General features: G+C 39.5%; 1 protein-coding gene across 1 annotated transcript in view; it reads left to right on the plus strand.

Moving 5' to 3' along the window:
* Window positions 1-1,612: 1,612 nt before the first annotated feature.
* Hnf4g (hepatocyte nuclear factor 4 gamma) overlaps window positions 1,613-13,518 on the plus strand; it is a 142,976-nt gene continuing 131,070 nt past the window's right edge. Inside the window, exon 1 of the mRNA XM_029553990.1 lies at window positions 1,613-1,690. The gene's annotated coding sequence lies outside the window, so the exon portion shown is untranslated. The remainder of the gene's footprint in view (window positions 1,691-13,518) is intronic.

Genomic DNA, 13,518 nt, shown 5'->3' on the forward strand with positions numbered 1-13,518 from the left:
AAACCAAACCTCATATTATGGATCAACAGTGACATAAACTGAATCTTTTTAAATTAAAATACGATTTCTTTCCTGGGAGCCGAAGTTACAAGGTGTCCCTGAAGCTTTTGCGAATGGAGAAAGGCTTATCACTACTCTTTCTGTGTTTTATGCTAATTATACATTTACATTTTAGCATATTATTGGACACCTTTCACTCTCTGAATACCTAAAAAAATTTTTAAAGACCAAACTACCCTGAGGTCTATACTCCACACACCGTTGGGTGATTTACATAATCATTGTAATTGCTAATTGTAGCTATTCGTGCTACAATTTCGTGAGAAAGTTTAGTGAGAAAGTTTCGTGAGAAAGTTATTTCGTGAGAATGTTTAGTAAATCCGACCTAAAAAAAAAAAAAATAAAAAACACCTACTTCTTGGATCTCTCCAGCATTGTTATTACAGTCTTAAATAACAGCCAAACCCCTGGTTAGAAAAGAAAATCCTATGGATTAAGTAACTGTTTATTCATGAGCATAATTACTTGTTGAACCTGAAGTCATTCATTGCTGCGACTACGAAGTTAAATTGATGAGATTTAATAGCAGATCTGACTATATTCCTAGTTCTCAAACTCCAGGCCAAGATACTGGGGCTCCATTGAAGTGTCCGGCATTTCCAGAGGAAGAAGGTTCTGGAAATCACCAACGGGTGCAAGAGAGAGAAAGGGAGGTTTTCCATGGCATACATGTGTTTTTTTTTTTTTTTTAAAAAAGGAGTGACCGGAAACCTCAGGTATCCAGAAGGGGTTGCCTTCTCTTCCCAGAATGAGCACCTGGGAGCATCAGGGAGGTGTTCTGCTTCGTAGCCGGAGCGGCAATTTAAGGAAGTGGCGGCACAGTCCCCTAGCGGTGTGGCTGCAGACCTGCCCCTAGGAACCCATTTAATTCCCTTTAATGATACTTCCGCCCTTTCCTGGACCTCTGGGCTCTGAATTAGATCCGTATTCTAGGGTCAGCGCTTGCCCTAAAGCATTTCTTTGAGTAGCCACTGCCTACACGAAGCTTGTCTGTGACCGCGGAGGGGACGGTCCTCAGATGCGGGATGCGCTGCGTGGCCCAAACTGGCTGGGCTAGTCTGGATCCCGGACGTGAGGAGGGGTCAGCTCAGGCTGGAAGCGTCCAGCCCCGGGGACCTCCCCTCGCGTAGACCCTAGCGTGCGGCCTGTGGCGGCCACCCGCGGGAGGCTGCCCGGCCCCCGACGGCCTCGGTCCAGGCGGGCTGGGCTTCGGGAGCCGCAGCGCCCGGGGCCTGGGAACCGGGAAATGACCGCACCGGGCGGCGGCGGCCTCCCTGCTTTCAGTTTTCATTGAGGCTCGCTGGTTACTGTTTAACATCCCCACCCACGTTTCGGTTTGTTTAGTAAATCGATCGCACTGTGGGAGTCAGGCCGCGGCCCTGCCGCCATTGAGCAAAACGAATATTCTCCCAGCATATGGTCTCCAAAATCTTTGCCAGAGATCGGGGAAAACAAATAAACACAAACAACCGAATCCTCGGGCCATCGCTCCCGGAGCCCCACCCGGCCTCCCAGCTCGCGGCTGGCGGAGACTTCCCCCGCTCCAGGCAGTGCGGCGCGGGACAGCGCTGCCCCGGCGCGTAGGGGACCTGCAGTTGGCATGCGGCGGATGCCGCGCAGCCGGGCACCGGTAAGTTGCTCCGCCCGGCTCCGGATGCCCACTCCACACTTGGCCGCTATCCCGCAGGAGGAGTCTCGGCTTCCCTGGGGCGCGGGTGGAAAGGCGTGGGTCCGGAGCCGCTGAGTTCTTGACGCTCAGGCCTGATAGTATTGAAGGCTGATCCATTGAGGCCTCCCTCAGCCCAGGTGGAACAGAGAAGAAAGGTTAGACGGAAGGATGCGGGAGGGATAGAATATGCAAGCCCTGCACCTAGGAAAGGAAAATAGAAGTTGCATTTGTTTTGGGTATTGAGAAAGCTTTGGTGGCTGTCGCTGGTCACGTGATTCCAAGATCTCTTGGGGCAAGGGGGAGGTTTCCCTGGAGGTTTTTAGTGACCTGGGCCCAAGCCAGGACACGTGAATGAATGTTCATGGACTGTAGAGGTTTGGGGTTGGTGCTTGGGTAAGGAGCAGCACCCCATGGCCTTTGCTCCATTCTCCTTCTGCCTCTTCTCCCAGAGACATTTTGGGAGTGGACATGTCCCGGTGGTTATGTTGGGGACGACTTTATATATATTATTTTTAAAGACTTAAGAATCTTTCTTCGGGAAGATTTGATGAAATTTGGGTTGATTGTCATTCAGTGTCTAATGGGAATGAACCAGTACATGACAAGATTGTAGAGCTATAATACTGCATATCTGATGGGTCTATTTTTAAGGCTATCTGTAAGCTCAGTTAAAGAACTCCTTTCCAACATGCAAACAATCTTAGTTTTCACCCCAGGCCAAGGACTGGGCAATGCAGTGTATGGGAACTCCAAATTTCATGGGATGCTGTCTGTGAAGTGAACCTCACTGATGATGGCAGCATTTCCTATTTGGGTTTTAGGCACTTTACCTGTTTAACAACTTATTTTACCTGTGACTGTTCTTTTCACAAGTATGTACTATATTCCTCTGTCTCAGCTATCAGCATTTATTCATAACAGTGCCTAGGCTCCTGCTCTCTCACCAGCCTGCCTGTAGTCTCACACTTCCACCCAAGCCATCTAAATAAGTGTCTGAATCCCTGAACCACATATTGTCAGGTTCCCTGGTTCCACATGAAGGGGCAGGGGTGGAAGACAGAAGAGACCTGTGGGTTCTCTAGTAAACTTAATTTTTCACTTTTTAAAGCAGAGTGGAAATTGAAAGACCAATTTGCCCTCTCCTCCCTTCTTCTCTTGACTCTCTATTTATGGGCCTACATATCCAAGAATGTTCTGAACACACCAGGAAGGTACCACCCTTAACTAGAATGTTACTGTAAAGATTTCACAGGACATTTTATCCTCAATCATGGTTATAAGCACATAAGATAGCACAAGTTAACTTTAGGGATTTAAAAAATAATAACTTTATTTTGAGTGTCCCATTATTAAGTTCCAAAACTGACAAGTAGTTTTTCAACAAGAATGGTAACATTTTAAACATTGATATCCAGTGTTGCAAGCCTATAAGTGTATATACACTTCAAGAGTCCTAATATTTTGAAAATCTTTGTTATTTGTATGAATTCCAGAAATAATACTAATTTATGCAACAACATACAAATTGTAGTAAAATATAAAGTAAACACTCCTCCTTATCTACTCCACATGAATGAGCCTCTGCTGACATTTGGGTTTGTGTTTCTGTGATCTTCGTGTGTATAGCTAATGAATGTTTATTTAACTGCTTCAAACAACTGAATAATAATTCATATTGTACTACTCTTTCCAGAGCCTGCACCATAAACTCACTGTATCTACAGCCCTGGATAACAATGTTTGAAATGTTGCCACTCTTGTTGAAAAATTGCTTGTCAGTTTTGGAGTTCCCTATACGGAGATTATATAAACCATCTCTGGGAAAAGTCTGGGAGTTTGAGAATTTGGCTTTGCAAGTAATAAGGAATTTAACAAATCTTTGCAATGCTGTCATAGGGCTAGGAATATAGCTCAGTGGTAGAGCACATGTCTTGTATGTCTTGGGTTCCCAGCACCATCATAGTATTTGGGACTTGTAAAAGATGCTACTGTGTTTGTTACCATTTGCAGAGGAATGGTTGTAGATCTTGGTACATGGTAAGTTAGAATTTCTATACTGCAGGTACCATTGGTGACTTCATAGTGGTTCTTGTTATTCTAGTGGTTCTTGATGGTTCACGTGCCATGTATCCCAGCTCCGTACTGACAGATGTGGGTTATTACTTTCTCACTCAATACCATCTTGTCCATTCACTGTGAGAGAATCTTAGAGATTAATTTTAGAGAGCAGATCTACCTTAATGCCCATACTTCCTATCTTGTGTTTTAATACCTGGTGGTAGAGTGCATTCTTTATGTGGTAAAATCAGCTGATAACATCAGGTATGCCATTCTTGAAAACAGCTTTCATTTGATCATGGTGGTTTTCTGTCAAATGCATAAATAGTTCAAAAATTTTGTGTGTGTTTTAATCATTTTGGGCAGCATGAAGGCCTTTGAGGAGGCTTCGCTCCTTGGATAGTTGTGCGGCATCTAGGTTGAGAACACACTTTGTTGTTGGATGGAAAGGTTTATTTCCCTCCTCAGTTATTTATTAGGTGGATGAGGTTTGTGTGCTTACCCAACTTAACCCCTTTGAGATTCACTTTCTCATTTTTAAAGTGTTTGCAATTATAATACCTTTAGAATAGAATTTGTGTGATATTTGATATTTATTCTATGGAAAACATTTAGAAGGGTGCCTGACATATACTGAGTACCCTAGATGAATCCTGTGTCGTTATACTGATAGAGTGAGATAATTTATTCAAAATACAGCTTGACTTGTAGTAATTTTTAAAAGTTTATTTTTATTTTTAATTATGTATATGCATGTGTGGCTGTGTGTGAGTATGTGCGTGTGAGTGAAGTGCCTGTGGAAGACAGAAGAGGGGGTCCCTGGAGCTGGAGTTATAGGTAGTTAAGAACCATCCAGTATGGGTGCTAGGAAACAAATGGGTGTCTTGTGCAAGAGCAGTATGCTCTCTAACCAGTGGGCATTCTCTCCAGCCCCAATCTGTAGTACATTTTTTGAGTATAATCTGTTTTTATTTATTCTTTACCAACTATTATATCTATATAACAGACAAAGGGCAGCTAACTTTAAGAATCTATGATCTCTTGCAAAATCCTCTGACAGGCCTCTAAGATGCAAGAATGGCTGCCATAGATAATCCCTGACTTCATAAAGCCTCTAGCTCTACAATGTGAAAGAAATTCACCCCAGCATAGTTCACAATTTAGAATGTGAGCTTGACACTGGACGGCTGCGTGCAAATCTCACTTTCACCCTCTCTGAATCCCAAAGCAAGTTACTTCATGTTTCTGTGCTTTAGTTTAAAGAACTAGAAAGTGAGAATACTATTCCCTCACTCTCAGATTACAGGTGGATGTGTTTCTTTTATTCTTTAGATGAAACATTTATTTGTTGAAGAATCATACTCAGGTATGACAACAAAAACTTGGCACAAACATCTAGGTGGTATTTCTCCATCTTCATCCAAGGCACTGACTGACACCATATGGACCCGATGATTTAGTTTTTAAAAGTGTTTCGAATCTTTGAGTATTATTCCTCTAGGATTACATACTATGCTATACATTGTTCTTGCTGCCTGAGGTTTCTAGACTCTTAATTAAACATATTAGCTTCCTTAATTTAGGGATCATGGTTATAGGTTGCAGTTGTAGCTGATCACTTTAATTCAGAAAGAATTAGAAGGCAAATGGAAAGAGTAGGTGCATAGAAAGCAAACAGACTGCAGTATCCCCACTCTCAAACATAAGTAATCTACTGGGAAGACAAACACAGTGGTCCGGGCAGAATACAAGGTGTAATTACCATAATGCTGTGGAAACCGGAAGCACAAAGGATGCATTTAGCCTGAGTTGCCTGGAGAGACTTCATGGAAGAATTCATTCTGTTCTGATTAGAATGTGTGGAGGAGAATCTGAAAGGAACCGGAAGCAAGTAGATTGCACCTGGAGGAGGAGTCCTGGCAGGAGATGAAGTGGGAAGAAGCCCAGACCCACAGGATAGCTGTCCAGATTTGGGTGACAGAGATCCTAGCTGTGCTGGCTAGTCAAGGAGACACCATCAAACTACTTACATAGAATGGAATTTTTGAAAAGACTTGAAATTTTTTAAAGATTTACAGCATTTTGGGGGGCGTGAATAAAAATGGAGATGAGACAGAGAGTTGGAACCTTCCCAGTGGTGCAGTAGTGATAAAGAGAAGAAGACAGAATCTAGACAGTGAGGGCAGGAGAGGCTGAAGCCCACCAAAACCTTCTTCTCTATGCTTGGAGAGAGGGCTTTCATTTGAGTGCAGTGCTTGTAGTCTTACAACTTGGCCTGTTCAGCAAAGGTAAAGTTCATTTGGCCATTCAGGCAGGTTGTTTGGTATTTAGGGAGAATATTTTCCTAATTTTGGTTAATTTTAAGCACAGTAATTATTATTTCCAGCAAGAGCTTTTATAATCAACAACTACTCTCTTTTCCTAATTGTATTCAGTCACCGTCATTTCCTGAGAAAACAAAATGTTGTTCAGAAGAGAAACCAGGTCGTCCTTTTAGAAACCATTTATCTTCCCACCATTCTTACTAAAAAGTTTGTACCCTCACATCCCTAAATCTCTTGTCACACATCCAAAGAGCTCCACTACAAGCCTCAACTCTCTCTGCTTGAGACCGTTTAGTTAAGTCTTCAGGTGGAATAAGTCTCTTTTAGTTCCTCAAGTGTACTGTGCCATGTGCCTTCAGATGTAGCATTTCTAACCAATTAGAACACCCTCAGTAACAATCAGCACTATTTTTCCTTTGCATCCATCTAAGCCTATTTCCATTTCCATTGCAAGTCTTCATGTGCATGCACCATAAAAATGGTTCCCAAAGTCTTATCCCAGAGTTACAGTTTAATTGCGCTTTGTTCCTTCTCTATCGTGTTACTTATGAACTTCATCAAACATTATGGTTATATGTTTGATAACCCCTCTTTGACCAGTAGGTCTCTAAGCATAGGGATTGTCATTATGGGGGCCATCTTTTTGGATGGATATTTAGTTGAAACTTCAGGAGTCTGTACTCGTTGAATGAATAACTACAATAGAGCAGTCAATAATAGAATTAAAACATTTATTGAGAGATTTACTTTCAAACCCTGCATTCCATATCATAGATTAAACCATGGATTCAGAAATTGTTATCTTCTAAGGTTCTCATGTTTGGAGGAAGATAAATACAATACAATTGTTATTCGCTGTGACACTCTTAATCACTGAGTTTTGGGGATGTATCATAGACACATGAAGGTCCATGAACTTTTTCTGAAGGATTTTGCAGAGATGATGTGTGAATTCATTATTGATATAAAGTTTGAGATATCAGTTACATTCAGTAAAATCCCTTTTTATGTACACATGGCACAGAATTGTGACAAATACACACAGTTGTATAACCATTTCCATAATGAAGAAACTTCTGCATCCCTCCCATTGGATTCAGACCCTGTATTCATGTGCTGTCACCTCCTCTGCCACTCCTCAGGCAACCAGGTCTGAATTTTGTCCCTAGTGTTGTTTATAAATACAGTATCCCCACTCTCAAACATAAGTTCCAGAATACTATGTAAACAGAATCATAAAATATATAGGCTTCTGTGTTTGTCTTAATTAATACAACTACTTTGAGATTCATTGTCTTGTTATATCTATCAGCATTTTATTCCTTTAGGGGAAAACAATCTCAGATTTATGAGGTATAATTAACATATAATAAAGTGTATGTAGTTAAAGTAAATAAATTTGCAAAAACTTTTCAGTTATGTATATACATCTGAAACTACCACCACAATAAAGATAATATATCAAACACACCGAAAGTTTCTTCAGTCTCTCTTCTGTAAACTGTCCCTCCTGCACCTGCCCTGCTCTAAGGCGACCATTGATCTTCTGTCCCTGGGAGTTAGTTTGCCTGGTCTAGAATTGTATATCTATGAGATCAGGGAGTATTTATCTGTACCTTATTTCTTCCACTCAGAGTAATTTCTTTGACAGTCATTGCTTTAAAAATTATATATATATATATATATATGACTGTTTTGTGTGCATGCACGTACATGCACCAAATGTCTGTGGAGGCCGTAAGTGGACAATGGAACCCCTGGAACTGGAATTACAGATGGTTGTGTGCCACGATGTGGGTGCTGGGAACGAAACCCAAGTCCTCTGCAAGAGCAGCCAATACTCTTCACTACTGAGCCATCTCTCCACCTCCTGACATTCATTACTTTTTATCTCATGTGTCTGTTGTTCACTTTTTAAATTTTTGAAGAGCATGGCATTGTGTAGACATTTCACAATTTGTTTGTTTATTTACCTGTTAATAAACTTTGGCTTCTTTTCAGACTCTGGCCATTACAAATACAACTACTATGAACATTCTTGTACAAAGTCTTTGTGTGGATATATGCTTTGGTTTGTCTCATAAAATTGCCTAGGAGCAGAATGGGTGGGCCTTACAGAAGAAATCATTAAAGTGTTCTAGACTTGTGCAACATTTTATATTCCTGAGTACTGGTTAAGATTTACAGGTTCTTTACAACCTTAGTAACAATTGGAATGGTCAGTCTTGATCTGAGATGTTTCAAAGGCACAAAATGAGAGCAGAATATCGTCTTAATCTGTGTTTCCCTTGTGACTAATAAAGCGGATCGTCCTGTCACTAACTTATCTTTGAATAAGTAGCTTCTTGAATTTTCCCTGGTGAAACTTTCTTCAACTTTTTTGCACACTCTCTACTTTTTAAAGTGAGTTGTCTCATTATTAATTTGTGACACAAACATACACATACACGTACACACATATGTATATATTTTACAGGTAAAAGAACTTTATAAAATACAGCTTCTGAAAACATTCTCTCCCTTCATGAATTTGTTCCGATACAAAGGTAGGATTTGACAAAAAGAAAAAGAGAGCAAAAGGAATTATAATCATGACTAGGAATAACATGGACCAATGAGGGAAAAAAATGAAGTCAGTTTTATGATGCTCTAAAAATGTAGTAAAGTAGGAAGTGATAGAAGACAGAGAAGACAGTGCATTTACAAAAATAAGAAGCCTGACTCTAATGACCTTTTTGTGTCATCCTGTGAACTCCAGACTTGTTTTCACCAAAACCAAAACCACAAACCTAATATGATAGCTGAATTGATTATAGTAATTGAACTTTACAGTTTATAGAATTCTTTCAAATGCACAGTCAATACTGAACAGAGTTTTTTGAGTCAGTGTCACTTTGGTGTGTGTGTGTGTGTGTGTGTGTGTACGTATCTAAGGCAGGAAGTGTATGAAAGAGTGACTGCTGGGTTGGGCTACCACTGCTCAGCAGGGCACGAGACCTGGCATCTGGAGAATTAGGCCCTGATAAAGTTAGGCTACACTGATGTATTTGGAAAATGACAATTCACAGTTACCATACCATGTTTCACAAAATCCCCAATCCCAGAGGCTGTTTTAGATTCTGTGAATTTTTTGTTATCCTTTGTCAGCTGTCATTAGATGAACAGAGTAAAATTATTTCTATTTGTTAGATTGTGAAGAAAAAAACAAACAAACAAACCAACAACATGTCTAAACCTTTGTCTTTTTGTCTTTTAAATATATTTTAGCATCACGTGGGAGATTTAAAAAAACTCACTTTTCTAGTCTTCGGTCCAATATTTTGTTTACATTTTTCTGCTCACAGCCCTAACTTCTTTCTCCATATAAGTGATGCACGACTTGAACCTCAGGTGACCAGCATCACAAGCATGAACAAGTACATGCAAACTGAGAAACTAATTTCCTTCCTTCCTTCCTTCCTTCCTTCCTTCCTTCCTTCCTTCCTTCCTTCCTCCCTCCCTCCCTCCCTTCCTTCCTTCCCTCTTCCTTTCCTCCTGCCCTCCTTCATTCCATCTCTTCTTATGTTCTTTCCTTCCTTATGCTTGGAAGTTTTGAAATGTTCTCATTTGTGCCTTTATTTTTTCTCCCATTTTAAATTTTGATAGATTCTTTTCAAGGAAAAGCATCAAGGAGGTTGTAATCCAGGGTAACTGAAGTAATCACACTTACTCATATCAAATATCATATCGAGAATGTAAAAAAAATTAGTAATTGATTATGTGCACATGTCCATACATATTTGTATATATTATTTGTATATCTGTTGTGAAATCATTTCAAATCACTTTAAGAACTGTTCAAGTATTGTAGAGTATACCCATGTAAATCTGGTTGTGGATCAAATTCATATTACTTGGATGGTTTGGCACCATGAACTGGAGTTAAGTAGACTTGGATTACCCTATAAGATTTTACGTACATGGGCTAATTTACCTGAGCATCGTTTTGCTCAGTACAGTGTTGTGAGATTTAAATAACAGCACATTTAGAATGCCCAGAATGCCTGGCTTGAGACAAACACACTCAACAAATATTGAAACTGTGGTCTATCTTGACTCTTTATATTAAGTTAATATTCCTATATATGTACCCCTATTTCTGTTGATTTGATATGCAAATATACTACTGTGATTATCAACTACTATGACTAATTATTCTCTGTGTGTTGGGCAGTAATGGCTGAATGTATGTGAAGTCATTTAATTCTTTTGACAAGTCCACATGGAATAAACGGTTACTATTTCCATTGTGAAGACAAGGAAACTGAGTCAGAAAAAGGTTCAGTTCCTAATTGAGACCTCACAACTAGTATCAGTATTAAGCATGAACCAAGTCTTTGTCACTCTATGGCTCATACAAGGTTTCCTTTTGATGGCTTTAAAACCTAAGGTGTTCTAGGCTATTAATCACGTCTCATTTTTTTTCTTTTTTTTTTTTTTTTTACAGTATCTTTAAAATATATGTTTATTGGGGTTGAAGAGTTGGCTCAGCAATTAAGAGCACTGACTGCTCTTGTAGAGGACTCAGTTTCAATTTCTAGCACCCACATTGTGGCTAACAACTGCCTGTAACTCTGGTTCCAAGGGATCCAATGGCCTCTTCTGACCTTCATGGACACTGCATGACACGGGTGCACTTACATAAATGCAGGCAATACACTCATACACATAAAATAGGAATAATAATTAAAATATTTGAAAAATATTTTTATTGATTTGAGAATTCGTATGAAGTATTTTTATCATAATTCAGTAATCCTCCCCCAACTCATGTCCTCTATTACTGTCTTTTTTAAAGGCTTATGAAGTCTAATCTGTGGTTTCAAAATGCTTTTGGGTTGGTGGGTCTACCCCTTGGAGTCTGGTTAACCTATCAGGGGACACACCAGTAAGAAAAATTGAGCTTCCCTCTCCCAGTATCAGTTGTGAACAGATCCTCAGGCTATGGCTGGGGCTTCTTGCCGACCTCCCTCCCTCACGTTGAATTTGTGTTTGGCTTGGGTTTTCCCAGGTCTTGTGCATGCTGTCACAATGCTGTGGGTTCATATGTGGAACTATGATATGGTGTCCAGACAACATGGTTTCTTCATATTCATCTACCACCTCTGGCTCTTACAATCTTTCCACAATTATCCCTGAGCCACGGGAGGAGAGGGTTACATAATTGTCCCATTTAGGGTTGAGCACCCCACAGTTTCTAATCCTCTGTGTGTTAATCAGTTATGTGTCTCTGTGTTAATTGCCATCAGAATGGCTAAGATCCAAAAACCAAATGATGACCAATGTTGTTGAGGATGTGGGGAAAGGGGAATACTCATTGCTGGTGGGGGTGCAAACAGGGGCAGTCAATGAAAATCACTGTGGCGGTCCCTCAAAAAGCTAGAAATAGATTTGCCTGAGGATCCAACATATACCCAAGGGACTCTGTATCCTATCACAGCGTTTCCTTCTCATTGGTGCTCTAATCACAATAGCCAGGGAATGGAAACAGCCTAGATGTCCATCAACTGATGAATGGATAAAGAGAGTGGGCTGCATTTACACAATGTAATATTATTCATCTGTGAAGAAAAACGAAATGTGTAGGTAAACAGACGAAGCTGGAAACAATCATCCTAAATGAGGTAAACTAGACCCAGAAAGACAAACTTTGAGTGTTTTCTTTCCTAAGTAGATGCTAGCTTTGAATCTTTAGATTGGTGTTTTCAATTGGAAAATCCTTAGTGGTCAGGAAACCAATAAGGCGTCATGGGGGTGGGTGATAGGAGAGGGGATTGAGTGCAGTGGTGTGGACGGGGAAAGATATATAATGGAATAGGGCAGCTTTAATGGGATGGAGAAGGGGAGGGGAGGGCAGAGGGGGAGTAAGAGGAAGGATAAACAACACTAAGGGCCTTTTGAAAAAGTCATATGAAAAACTATCACAGAAGCTTCATTCAACATATACATATACAATATCAGAAGAGTTTAAATGTAGCAACAGTATCCTTTAAAGATAAAAGTAAAATAATTTCATTTTCTCATTATCATATATATTTATTAAATATGATTACTGGCCTCATTTAAATGTGTATTAATCCTCTATCTTTATTTCTTTCTCTCTAAACTACTTTTATTATGTTTTCTGAGATAGAGCCTTGCTATATTAGAATTCACAGAAATCCACAATTCTCCTGCCTCAGCCTCCCAGCTCCTGGGATTATAACCATTAGCATCCACGCAGATTGACTTCTGAGACTGTTAGTATAGATTGTGAACCACAAAACTTGAGCTTTTCATTAAAATTAATTTATTATGTCAGGAATGATAGTCATAGCAGTTGTATGTTTGATGAAATGAAATCTGATGCTTGGTATTGAGACTTTTATCTATTAATGGTTTCTACAATGAACTGAAGCACTTCAAATATTCAATTAATTGTAAATGTGTGCACACTAATATCTGATCCTCAGGGATCACAAATGAATAGTTTAAAATTTTTTGATTCATAACAGTTTAATCAAGAAATGTCTTAGGAAATGATTTTAGAAGCCTGGTGTGTGTGTTGAAAGCTTATTTCCTTTCTTAGTTAGGGTAGCCAACACCTTTCTAAACGAAGAATTCTGTTACCTGACAGTATTGCCATGATGGGAACATTAAGCAAGAGATGTATGTATATGCACCAAACACAAGTGCCCTGAATCACACTCCATTACCACTTAGCTTATGAATTTTATTCTGCTTTTCTTCTGTTTATGTGTAGATTCACAGAAAGTTAAAGAGTTAAAGCTTACATAACTCATAAATAAATTAATTGCCTAGGAGAATATTTTTTGATACATACTCTTAAATAACCTTAAATACATAGAATAAACAAGATGTAGGCAAAATATGTAACATGTAAGCCCAGAATGATTTTGAGTTAGATTGTGATTTTCTTTTCTTTAAAATGTACTTATCTATATTTTATGTATATGAGTCTTTTGCCTGCAGGTATGTTAAGTGCACCATGTTGTGCAATGTCCACAGAGGCCAGGAGTTATTGATGGTTGTGAGCCACCTGTGGGTACTGGGAACTTTACTCGGGTTTTCCAAAAGAGCAGCAAGTGCTCTTAACTGCTGAGCCATCGCTCCAGCTCCTAGACTGTGATTTCTGCCTACATAAAGCACATAGTTTTTAAGCACACAAATCTCCAAAACTTGCCATTTTATTTTGTGAAATTGAATTGACTTATTATTTCGAAGTAGTTATGATAGAAGTACATTTAAAATTTTTTTTTGTTAAATGAATTACTATAGTTAGGCAAGGGGTTTCCAATGAATATTGTATGTGGAAACATGGCATAAGAGATTTAAAGAACAAACAGAATCCCTACAGTATGGGAAAAT

Source organism: Nannospalax galili, unplaced genomic scaffold (genome assembly GCF_000622305.1).
Source record: "Nannospalax galili isolate Female #2095 unplaced genomic scaffold, S.galili_v1.0 scaffold102, whole genome shotgun sequence".
In the NCBI taxonomy this organism is placed as follows: Eukaryota; Metazoa; Chordata; class Mammalia; order Rodentia; family Spalacidae; genus Nannospalax; species Nannospalax galili.